The following is a 12,348-nucleotide window of genomic DNA, read 5'->3' as shown; positions in this document are numbered from 1 at the left end:
ACCAGCAGATCCCACACAGGCCCACACAATGTCTGTGCCCTGGCCTGCCTGGGCTGCTGTGCCCCAGTAGATGGGGTGGACTCATGATCCACAGAGGAGACAGCTAGTGACCAGTCATTGTCATGGTCTAAAATATAGGTCTTACACAACATCCATTAATTGTGGGATGGCAAACGCCAAGTAAATTGTCACTGAGCAGACCCCACATAGGAACAGGGCATAGTAACACTTTTTAAAATATATATATTTCCAGTTGGAGGTACAAAACATTTAGAATGCTGTCCCCTACTAGGAGTTCCATGGCTTGGGGCAGCTCTTTTCAACCACGGATCTGGAGTTTGAGACCAGTCATTAGTACATTGACAGTCTTTGCACAGTCACTAACTTTGAATTTTATACATTGGCGGCGGCGGAGGGGGCGGTGCTCAACGTCTTCACATTCTGCCATGGTTTGCTAACATGGTTAATTTCTGGCTGTAGTCCCTAAGAACTGGGTCTTTGAGACCAACCGCTTGGTTTTGAGTTCTGACCCTTCCTTTCCACTCAATATCCCAGAATTCTGGGCAAGTGATTGAACCTGGGAGAGCAAAGATTAGAAGAGGCAGCACTTGTATAACATTCACCACAGGCTAGGTACTATTCTGTGCTTTGTGTATGTCTGAACTTTTCATTCTCCACACACCTTCTGAAGGAGAAATTACCATTTTTTAGTAAAGGTGGGGAAACTGAGGCACAGATAGTGGAGTCGCATGCCCACGGTCACACAGATAGTTACTGGCAGAGCTAGGAGGGCGAAAGAGGACAGCCTGGCCTGGAGCCTGTTCTCTCACCATTAGGCTGCACTCCTGAGAGCTGGGTTAGGGCTCAGGAGGTCGGCTCCTAGGAGACTCTCGGTACATGGCCCTGGTGATGAAGTGGACGTGGACAAGGACGACACCCTTAGGGATGTGTTGTTCATGTGGATGACACTGGATAGATGCACAACCTAAGAGACGCAAGATAAGAATCACCACCAGAATGTTCCAACCGTGAATGGCTGATTAAAAACTGTGTGGTTGTCTTAGACTTATACTTTAAAGCTACATTTGCCAGTGGTCACTGTCACTGACTCTTCAGATGCAGAGTTAAAACTGATGCTTCCATGTGTAATTTACATGATAACTAGGAATGAGCTGGGGTCCAGTCTCTGCCACTCACTCAGTAGTGGATCCTGCCCCGTGCAGTGTGGGGCCAACCCTGCCAATGAGACTGGGCTCTTTGTCCACGGGTCCAGTGTCCAGCCACCTGCTAACCTCTGTCATTCAGCCTCGCCCTGGGTGTCTTTACCACACGGGCAAATCTGATAGACACAATAAAGTAGAGGTATACTCAGAATAAATATTATATAGCAAGACAAATACAAATTGCAAGCTCAAAACAAATTAAATGAGGATGTGAATGACTTCAGTGAAGCCACTGAACTAACAACTACCATCAAAACAAAAAGAATAAATAATTGAGAAATGTAGTTATCACTGGGCAAGAAGTCAAATGAAAAATATGGTTTGAAAGTGAAAAACATATTTTCAGCATTTTAATTTCACACACCACATTTGCACATGACACATTAAGCTATGGGAGTCTCAAGTGCACAATTAAGTGGACATTATTTGTGCAATGTGATTTACGCAAGGAAAAAAGAAAAAAGTCTTTATGCAGTTCTGTCATTGATTTTTAAAATGATAAATTGATGGGTCTGGCACAGAGATCAATGAAGCTGATGTCACGATGTCAAATTGAGATGTGAGGTTAAGGCTAAGAGACAGACGTCTAGTTCTCTCATGCTTTCCCAATGAACTCTCCAGGTTTTTCGTGGTTTTTTTTTTTTTTTTTTTTTGGTGAAGATCTGGTGAAAACTCCTTTTAACCCAAAATGTCAGCATTTAGGTTACAAGAACATTAATCTATCTGACTGCAGTGAGATATATTTTCTCAATTCTCCTCGTTTGCTTCTTTTACCCCAATACTAGGTCACTAATTTCAAAGACATTCTTTCTCTGAAAATTCAACTTCTACCCAACTGAATTTTTACCAAAGGAATTGCTGCGGCCGAGTTTGGTGGGAAAGAACCCAGCCATTTGGTGCTTCTTTCTTTTCTAAACACTGCACGGCTAGACATCAGGACTCTTCGTCCCTGGAAGCCGTCTTCCTCTTTACTGCCTCTCACGGTGTTTCCTTTAATTCCCACTACACAAAGAAGTACAACTGGAAATGGAAGAAGACAGTTGTTTCCCAGTCAGGATTCCCTGAGTCTGTAGCAAAATCGCTGACTAGGTTTGTGTCAGTAGCCTCATTAGATACATATTAAGCACCCGTTATAGACAGTACTGTGCTTAGTCATGTAAGGATTTGATTTGTGGCTTTCTTCGTCCATTTTTCTCCTATTTGAATGAATTCCTCATAGACATTCTAGGAGGTAGGAAATAAGGAAAAACTTGTTTTTTAAAATAATACTTCCAGTTGAAAATTCATACTCAAATATTTAATAGAAATCCTATCTTTTCCCCTGTTCCTGCTGGCCCCCAGACTTCTGTTTCCATTAAAACCCCGCACCGCCTTGCTGGCCCTACTTTCTATCATGCCACATTACAAAGACTTGCCTGCCAGAAGGTTTTTCTCATAGCTGCCCCCTAATTTACATCCCAGTGCCACTGGGACCAGCTCATTCTCACCTATGACACCTTCTCAGCTGGCTTCCAACTCCTCTGGTTCGCCTCTAGTTCTACCTCCTTAAACTCCTGAGAATATATGTTCTTGTTTAAAACATCAACAGAGGACCTCAAACTGACTTCAAACTGTGCCTCCACTGTCTGATCCCAGCACCTCAACCTTTGCCAAATGTCACTTCTCACTCTTCCCATACCAGTCCGTAGCCCTGAGCATCCTATCACTTGGCTTCAGCTCTAGGACTTCTGTCTGCTGGGCTCAGGAGTCCAACTTCAAGCATCACCCATGAAGTCACCCAGGGCATCCCTCTCTCCCTATAACCTCCTATCCTGATTCTTCCTGGGGGAGTCTTTAGGCTCCTGCTACTTCCTTGCCACTTCCTCCCTTCCTCCTGGACTTGACCTTCTTGGAGACCTCTCACTTGGTCTTGTAATACCTTACACATTGCCTTGGCCACTGCTGCAACAGCTCAGTACATATCCACAAATCAGAAGTCCTTTCCGAAGAAAGCCATCTGCATATCCATCTACCTTCTTTATGTTTGCCTTATTTAAAAATCCCAGGTTTCATATCTTCGCTGTGTTTTTAAGGATGCTAAAATCACTTACTACAAAAATAAGCAGATTTCATTGTACAAAATACAGGTAATAAGAGGTATCTAGAATCTAACTAAATACACATAAAATCTTTTAAAAGATTTTTTAAAAACATGAAGAAGGGCAATTGAGAAATACAGTATCCTTCCTAGACGAGAACAAGGGTGAGAGAACCTACATGACCAGTGGGATGACCTAGAAACACAAAGATTGCTCAACTTCCTTAAGGTTGGCAGTGAGTATGCCATACCCCCCATGTTGCTTCCTCAACTGAACAGCTGTATAAAGGCCCTCATCCCACCAGTCTGCCCTTTTTCCTCTTTCTGTCTGGGATGTGCCTGTCCATAGAACTGCTGCTTTGGGATATAGCTGTGATCATCTCTACTGAGATGGAGTGAGAGCAACTTTTATTTGCAAGGCTGCCTGTAATATTTTCAGCATTCTGTAGCCTCCTTCCCATGTGTCTCCTATGTTGTGGTTTACTGCATTTCATTTAATGCCCAAGGCTAGATTATTATGGACTGAATTGTAATTTTCCATATTAAGTGGGAATATAAACTTCAATAAGCATTTTGATCTGCTGTTATGATTTTTTGTTTCATCACCATTCTATTGGTTAGAATAGCATAATTCATATGAATATATGCTGTGCAAGCATCTCTTTCTTTTCTTGCTCAAACTTCTAACAGCAGGATGGTTTGGTAAAGAGCACATGTCTATGGATGTGCAATGCTTTGAATAAACAGTTCCATGCTCTATAAAATCAATATTCACAAATAGTGACTTTGGATAGAGTTATTTCCAAATCCCTTTGAAATATGTTGTTAGCCAAAAGGTTTATAGAGTAATTTAGAAACATAATTCCTGCTCGTCCCTAATAACTGCTATTCTACATTCAAGCTAATTTTCTTTCAGTCCCAATTAGAGCTGGGAATATATACTCAAGCAGAAAGACATGAAGTTATCAGGTTAGAATGTTTTATAAAAACAAAACATTCTAACAAAATTCAGATAGCAGTTTGTCCTCTGATAACATCTGTGTATACCTCAAAGTCCCTCAACTCATTCATTATGGTTTGAATAATGTCTAAAGTACATATGACTCAAATGCACCCTGAAAATCCTGTGACTTACAGTAGAGGGGTGTCTGAAAGGACTTGAATTTGGAATCAGGAAATGTCTCTGAAGTTAGTTTTTCTAATGTGAAAGGCCAGATCCTTGGTGGCCTGGAGATACCTTAGTTATCGCCTTCAGGATCTAAAACAGACACGTTATCACACATGGTCCAAAGGTTCAAACCTATACCTTTATGTCTTAGTGTTAAATAAGACACTGACCAAACAACTTTCCAGCAGTCCCGTCAGGGGCTCTGTAGTTTACTTCCTGCAAGTCTGTATTCTGTCCTTCATGTATAAGAACAATGTATATTTTAAATAAACTGATGAAAAGTCATGAAGTTTCACTACATACGTATCATAGGTTAGCTCCAATATTGGATAAAGACTTCTCTAAATGTTTGTCTGAGAATTTCATGGTAATGAAAGTGTCGTTATGTAATATCAATCATATTAAATTTTGCTTTAAAATATTGAAGTCACTCCATAATGTTATGAAATATTAAAATCAAATATGTGAGGAGACAGAAAAGGATCTGCTTCATAAATCATGCCAGCTAATTTCTGTTGGGGAATGTATCTCTCAGTGGAATTATGGTGGGGAGGGGAGGTAGTTCTTCACATTTATGAAGGACTATTTAAAATGACAGTGACACTGGGTTTTCTCTGGGGAGTTTTTATGACCTCACATTCCCAGAATGATGGGGGTTTGCCTCAAGTATGTAGAATTTGCCTGCCTTCCTGACTGTGCTTCTTGGGTGCTATGAAAGGGTTAAACAGCATCCTTGACGTGCATAAAAATCCCTGGTGAATCTGTCAGTGCCTTCCTATGTGAATGACCACAGAACTGCTGTTTTGGGATGTAGCTGTGATCATTTCTGTATCATGAGCCTCTGAGAAGCGTAAGTTACCTGCTTCTCATATTCCGGAGTTCAGTAGTTGTGTCTCTAAATGAGATAGCCATAGGTGAGTGCGAACAAGAGAATACAAATGTCTACATGAGCGGGTCTGTCCTGCTGCTCAGCTGTGATTCATTGTTATTTCTAAAAATCATTTTGATTTTTGGACTGCTTATTTCAACGTGTAGGAGTCTTCCTTGTAGATGAATGCCTTTCACGTACAAGTCTTTCTCTTATTTATTGATTTATTTTAAAGTATTCCCTACAGAGGGAGGAACAAAAGACAAAAATTCCCTTTCCTGCCACAGGGGAAAACAACCTTGGCAAAACAGAGAAGCCCCCAAAGTCAACTGAGTAATCGAGTACCCAGCTTCCCAGAGAGCTTGCAGAAAGCTCCTTGTGCAGCCCTGGAGCTTCCCAGCTTTTGCCTTCTTAGCCTATTTCTTAACCAGTAGTTCTGTTTCTTAATTGGATAAAGGGCCTGATTTACGTAAAAGCTCAAAGTCTTCATCACAATGATAAAATAGAAAGTCATGGCAAATGCAGTAAGTTTAAAGGCATATTGAGCTTTTCAAGGGCATCTTGACTTTAAGAAAAAGTCTTTCATTTAGCTAAAGAAATTGAATTCTTCAATCTTTTAAACAAAATGAATTCAGTGAAGAAAACAAAACTCTCCATGGCTAAGGTAATTTATGCAAAATCATGCAATTAGTGATAACCGTGCTAGACTTCTTTTTTTCTTCACCAAATGCGCCTCTAATAAAACCATCGTGAGGAGCAGTGCCATCTAATGTAAGTAGTAAACATGGATAGTAAATTATTAATATCTGGTGAGGCATGCAGATGGCAGGACTTCCATTTTTCCTTTGAGGTCCTTGTGCATGCTTGCTAATCATTCTTGCAAAAAAATTGCAGAGATAAATATGAACTTTCGAAAGTAACATTCAACAGGATATGAGTGTATGAAATAGCACAATGTGAATAGTAAAAACCAGCACTTCCAGCCTCTGCATAGTGAAATGCCGGTATAACTTGCTGTAGCGCAAGCTTAATAAGGGCTATCATTTTCACGTATAGTACTACTTTGGGAAATGGCCTGGGTCTTGCGGGTGGTATTTTTTAATCAAGTCTACAGCCAGCTCAGTCACCCTGACAGTCCCGGCACTTGGGTACGTAAAGGTAACCCTCTAGCAAGTCCTCGTTCAGGGAAAAGCCTTCAAGCGCACAGACCCCTACCCTGTGCTAGCCTGAGCCGTAGTCTTCCGAAATGATCGCTTGGCTTCCCAGCCAAGGCAGGGCTCCCCCAAAGTTCCTTCCCACTCTTGCAGTTTCACCTCGGGATGCTTCCGCAGAATTTCAGCGCCTAAGCAGACAAGGTCAAAGTAAACCGATTCACTGCTGCTTCTGGCGCAGGGGCCCAGAGGGCGTCCAGCCCCTCAAGCACAGACCAACAGCAGGAGAGGGGTCCCAGCGGGACCCCTGGGTTGTAGATAAGCAAAACGCACCCATTTTCTCTCCTATTTACTCTAGAGGCACCTCTCCTCCCCCACTCCTGGCATCTGCTTATCACTGGCTCCCTCTCCCTGTGGCTTATTTTTGGGTAGTAGAATGCTGAGGTCACAGGGAGCGGCTCTTTATCCAAGCAGTGGGGACGTCAGTCTGGAGCCCAGAGCGTGAACCAGCAAGAGGCAGGCTCTCGCTCTTGACTTTGGGCTCCAGGCTCTGCCCTGGCCCCGGGCTGCCCGCGGGCTCCCTTCTCCCTCCTGCCCTCGTCCGCCAGCTCGCCCTCTCCTTAGGTCTGCAGCGTTGGTTGGTTTCCCACGCCTGTCCCGGCCTGACACGGGATGCCAGGCACCCGGAAGTCCCGCGGGCGCCGACCCCAGCCCGCAGCCCCGGAAAGGTGCCAACCCCAGTGAGTGGAGGAGGCTGGTATTTCACGTGGGCATCTGCCTTCGCTGCTGCTCGCGCCTCTCCTGAGCGGCCGGCGTCAGGGCCCCTCTGCTCCAACTCATCCCCACCCCCGAAGTTAATCAGCCGTACTTTCCAGGGCGCTTTAGTTTGGAAAATACTTAAAGCCTCGAAACGTTCCGGGGAGACGGCCGCCCCCGGATCCCCCAGTTCTGCCTGCCTGGGGCTGTTGGGCGCTCACGAAGCTGTGGCGTTTGTCTGGAACCGACATCGCAGAGGCGCAGCCCCGCTCCTCCCTGACGTCGCCAAAGTTGCCAGACGCCCCTCGGCGACCCGGCCGAGCCAGATGCAGTTGCGTAACCTCGCCCCCCGCCCACGCCCACGCCCGCGCCGGGTCCGCTCCCGGCTGCACCGGGGTGTCCCGGCCCCAGGAGCCGCCAAGTGTCCCCACCAAGCGGGTTTGGGGGCGAGTGAGTGCGCCCAAGCCGGGGTCGGCGCCTGTCCGAGCGGTGCTCCGCCCGCGGCCAAGTGCGGCGGGCTCCGGGGCGCGGGAGGAGGGCGCGCGGGGCTTCGCTTACCTTCCGCTGCTTACAGATAAGTCGAGGTCGGGGCAGCGCCTGGCTCGGGCATGTCTCGCCGAGGACCCTGGCAAGCCTGGCGCGGCACGGAGCACTCTGGGCAGGGCATCCGCGGCCGGACTCGCCGGGCTCGCGCGGAGGAAGGCTCGGCTCCGGGGACTTGGCCCGCTGCGCGCCCGCTGCCCGCCCCCTCCACCGCCGCCGGCCCGGCCCTCCTGGCCCGGCCGCCCCCCGCGCCGCAGCTCGCGTCCCTCTGGCCCCGCTCAGCGACGCGCGCGGGGAGGCAGCGGTTCGGCCGGCTCCGGGGACGCCCGCGCGCTCGCTCGCTCGCGGCGCGGCGGAGCCAGCCACAGCCACCCGGCTTCGCGCTCCTCCGATGTCCTCATTTACTGCAATTGTCTTCGGCGAGATCTCAGAGCCAGGGCCAGGAGGCGGGGGCGGAGCGGGGGAGGGGGCAGGAGGGAAGTCCTTGCCGCCGCTCCAGGTCCCAGCGACTCCGCGGAGCCCGGCCGCCAGAGGCGAGGGCGCCCCGAGCCGCGTGCCTGCTGCCTGTGCGCCCGGCTGGCACCGAGGCGGGCGGAGCCCCGGGCCCCGCGGGGCGGGGGTGGGGCGGGGGCGGCGCGGGGCCGGGCCGCGTGGTGCGTGGGGTGGGGGATCCGGACGGAGTGGAGGAGCCCCCTCCCGCCGCCTCCGCTGGAGCGGGAGGAGGAGGAGGAGGAGGAGGAGGAGGAGGAGGAGGTGGTGGAGGTGGTGGTGGTGATGGAAAGAGCTGCCGCCGGCTGCTGCCTGCGCGCGGGGCTTCACCGCGGCGCGTCCTCCGGGTTTCTGGGCTGCAGGCGGCGCTGCGCGGCCCCGGGAACTTGTTGAGTCTGCCCTGGAGCCGCCTCCGGAGCAGCTGGCGGGCGGGGGACTCCGGTGTGTTCTCTCAGGGATGCGGGGGTCGCTGGGGACCCTGCTGCATGGCTGCCTGCTCTGGCGGGGCTTTGGGAAGCCAGGAGCGACAGGTGGGGGTCGTCCAGGCGCCTGGCCCCTCACCTGCGGATGCTGCCTTGTAGAAGCAGGGGTTGGGGATCCTTTCAGTGCCGGCTCCAACCTGGTGTCAGCCCCTCTACATGGGGCCAGGAAGTCCTGTGAGTGGCCTGAGGACTGAAGTGGGTGGGCCTGCCTAGTAATGTTGCATGTTGACATTAGGGACACTCCAGAGCCTGCGCCACTGCCACTCTTAGTCAGGAACCCTACCCTCCTCCAGAGCACAGACCACCCACCAGCATAAGCCACAGGGCGCACAGCTGAGTTCGTTTGGGGCAGAGTAGAATTCTCTTCGGGAGGAAAAGACCTAGGTTGCACAGGTAATTATTCCCGCCCTTAACTTCCCACCCAGCAAAGAGTATTGGATGTTCTGAGCTCAGAGCTGCAGAACCAGGGTCCCCTCTGGGGCCTGAGCCAGCGACTAAGTAGCCAGCCGAGTGCAGGGCTCTTGGCCCCCTGGATTTGTTCCTAGGCCGTAATATAAAATGTAAGGAGGCACATTTATTAGTCTGTTTCCCAGGAAAGGACAGAGAAGTGGTGGATCCCAGGGAAGAGACAGGCTTTGGAGAGTGCATTGGGAAGACAAATGGAAAGTCCTTTCACCCACCCACCTCTCCAGACACATCGGTGGACAGCGAGACCTCTCTCGCTGTACATCCCTGAGTCCCTGCACCCAGCGCCAGCCCTGTGCCCGTGGCCAAGCCATTGCTTGTTCACTGAGCTGAACTGAGCCTAGCACTGCCTTACAGAGTGTCTGTTTTTTTGTAAATGGCTTTATACGAAATACCTTATTTGTATGTGGATGCTTTGGGCAGTGTGTCCAGACGTTCCAAAAGAAAAAAACCTAAAATGTCATCTGTTTCCCTCTTACCCCGTAGCATCCTTTGGGATACAATTTTGCCAGCCTTGGGGATCCAGATATTCCCAGACCGGGAGTCCTGAGCCCGTGGATCCAAACTTTGTCCACCTCACCCTTGTTATTGTCCCTCTTAACTCAGATCCCCCAAGCCTGATTTTCTAGCTGACCAAGGAGGCTGTTGGGAGCTGGCTGGAAAGAGATGCTTAGTTATGTGTGAGCAGCCTGGAACCTGCAGTCTCCTCTTCTGCCTGGAAGGGGCCTGGGAAGGGAATAGGAGTTGGGGACGTTTAGAACCAGCTAGGAGAAGGTGCCACCCTCCAGCGTGCTCCCTTGGGGATGTACTGTTGCAGCTGTGAGCTCTAGTAATTTTCCCAGTGGTCTGGGCAACTTCTGTAAATCTTACTCTATTAGCAACCCATAAAATTGAAATCTGCCTTCTGTCTTTTAAACATGTGACTGTAAATAAAGCTGCCAGGAAACATGGACATTGGGCTGGTAGTATCAGAAGGCTGAAGTTTTCCGGGGCCAAGAGTGAAAACGGGTCAACATAAATGCATCACAGCAAGGCAGAGCTCAGCCACAGGTGGCACTGTGAGCTGGCAAGAAAACAGCTCCAAGGACAGTGCTAGCTGAGATTCGCATGATGTGTAACTCCAGGAAGAAAATGGAAAGCCGTAGTTGGCAGGTTAGAAAATCCGCTTATATGAAGGGTAGAGTTTAACAGAACTTTGTAGCGTCATCAAGACTGCTTAGAGTTGTTCAATTGTCTAGCAGACTTAAGTTTTTTTGCTGAGTCTATTGAAATCATTGGCATCCTGTCTTTTTTTTTGAAGTAAGAAACTATTTATGTTATCGTTATAAGTCCATGTCTTCAGTCTTACAAATCAAAATATTGATGAAGCTTGCCTCGCCGTGCCTTTGGCTCTGGAGAGATATTCCACATGGGTGAGATGTGTGTCATCATGCTCCAGTCTTTAAAGCAAGCACCATGCTGGGGCTGGCTGGGAGAAGGGAGTTTTAGCCATCTTCCTGCCCACGGATCCCTGTTGCATTTTTTTTTTAATAGGTGGAATGGATACATATTTTTAGGGTCTAAAATGAGTCAATATGCTCAGCTTCCTCAGGGAAAAAAAGAAGTGAAACTTGATAGATTCATTTTAGGAATCAATTGGTATTGGCTTTTCATATTTTGCTTAAGATTTGCATTGAAAAAGATAGACTTGCAAAAGGAGAAAATAGCTACTTTTCAAGTGGGATTTCCTAAAAGCAGAGGAATAAAAATAAAGGAAAGTTCAGGACAACTAACTAAGCAAAATATCCAAGTGACTCTTCTATTGCCTGCTTCTTGGAATTGTGCAGGGGTTATACAAAGAATTGCTGGAATTCCAACCCTATGGTATAGTGGAGGTCCCAATTTCCACATTAAAAAGTCAAGAATATGCAAGTCAGAGATGTTCGAGAATGTGCATAACAGGTTTATCTATATTTGTTCCAAACGAGAAATAATCCAAATGCCATTCAACAGTAGATAAAGATTTCTCGGTTCTTCATATAATAGAATACTAGACAGCAGTGAAAAAGCACTAACTGCTGATGCAGGCATTAGCATGGAGGACGTATACAAAGGTACAGAACAGAGAAAGCCAGGCACTACATGTTTATCACGTGATTCCATTTAGATGAAGTCCAAGAATGCGACAAAGTTATCAATGGTGGAAAATATCAGAATGGGAGTTACCTTTGAGGCCCTCATTGCCCAGGCCCACAGCACCTTCATTGGTGCTGGATTGTTCTGTCTCTTGCACTAGTTGCTTATGCAGTTTTCTACATATATAGAAGTTCATGGAGAGGTTTTCTGTCTCAGTGTGACCCCATTTGTCTGCGCGTCATCACTGTGTCATTGCAGTGTCCAGACACATGCTCCCAATAATCCTCATCCCTCAGTGAACCAGCATATCTGTCAGTGTGATTAACCTGTATCCTATCCTATCCAATATGCAAGGCAGGAGAAGAGAGAAGTGTCTCCAAACTAGCAACTGCTGAAAAGGAGCCGTCCAGGTTAGCTGCACAGCAGAACTTCCTTTGGGAGGCTGCCGATGATACACCTGCCTTCCCAGCTCTCCGATGCAGCTGTGACAGAGCTCACACAGACATGATTTTTCCTGTCCCGTGTCTTCGTTACAGGAAAGGGGTCCTGATCCAGATCCCAAGAGAGGGTTCTTGGATCTCACGCAAAAAAGAATTCAGGGCAAATCCACAGTACAAAGTAAAAGCAAGTTTATTAAGAGAGTAAAGTAGTGAAAGAACAATGACTCATAGACAGAGTGGGACATTCCCAAAAGTAAGAGGAGGAACCCATCTTCCCGAGGTACAATACTCATGTGTACGGGGAGCTCTGCTACGAGGGTTTGTGATAAAGGATTAATTTTCTTCATTATTATATTTTGCAAGAATCGATATTATTTATTTATTTATTTTTAGAGACAGGGTTTCGCTTTGTTGCCCAGGCTGGAGTGCAGCGGCACGATGTCAGCTCACTGCAACTTCCGCCTCTTGCATGCAAGCAATTCTCGTGCCTCAGCTTCCTGAGTAGCTGGAATTACAGGTGCCCGCAACCATGCTCGGCTGATTTTTTGTATTTTAGTAGATATGGGGTTTC

At 47.8% G+C, this 12,348-nt stretch overlaps 2 protein-coding genes across 5 annotated transcripts in view; one reads left to right on the top strand and one right to left on the bottom strand.

The window, feature by feature from the left end:
- Positions 1 to 7,862, bottom strand: part of INSYN2A (inhibitory synaptic factor 2A) — a 59,200-nt gene extending 51,338 nt beyond the window's left edge. For both annotated transcript variants that reach the window (XM_012464198.2, XM_012464199.2), the window contains exon 1: positions 7,802 to 7,862. The gene's annotated coding sequence lies outside the window, so the exon portion shown is untranslated. The remainder of the gene's footprint in view (positions 1 to 7,801) is intronic.
- The window catches only part of DOCK1 (dedicator of cytokinesis 1), a 543,465-nt gene that overhangs the window by 275,787 nt on the left and 255,330 nt on the right, over positions 1 to 12,348 (top strand). The gene's annotated exons all lie outside the window — the stretch shown is intronic.

This window comes from Aotus nancymaae, unplaced genomic scaffold, assembly GCF_030222135.1.
Source record: "Aotus nancymaae isolate 86718 unplaced genomic scaffold, 86718_ANA_hifiasm-v0.15.2.pri h1tg000010l, whole genome shotgun sequence".
Taxonomy (NCBI): domain Eukaryota; kingdom Metazoa; phylum Chordata; class Mammalia; order Primates; family Aotidae; genus Aotus; species Aotus nancymaae.
The sequence above is the reverse complement of the archived record's forward strand: the minus strand, read 5'-3'. Positions and strand labels throughout refer to the sequence as shown.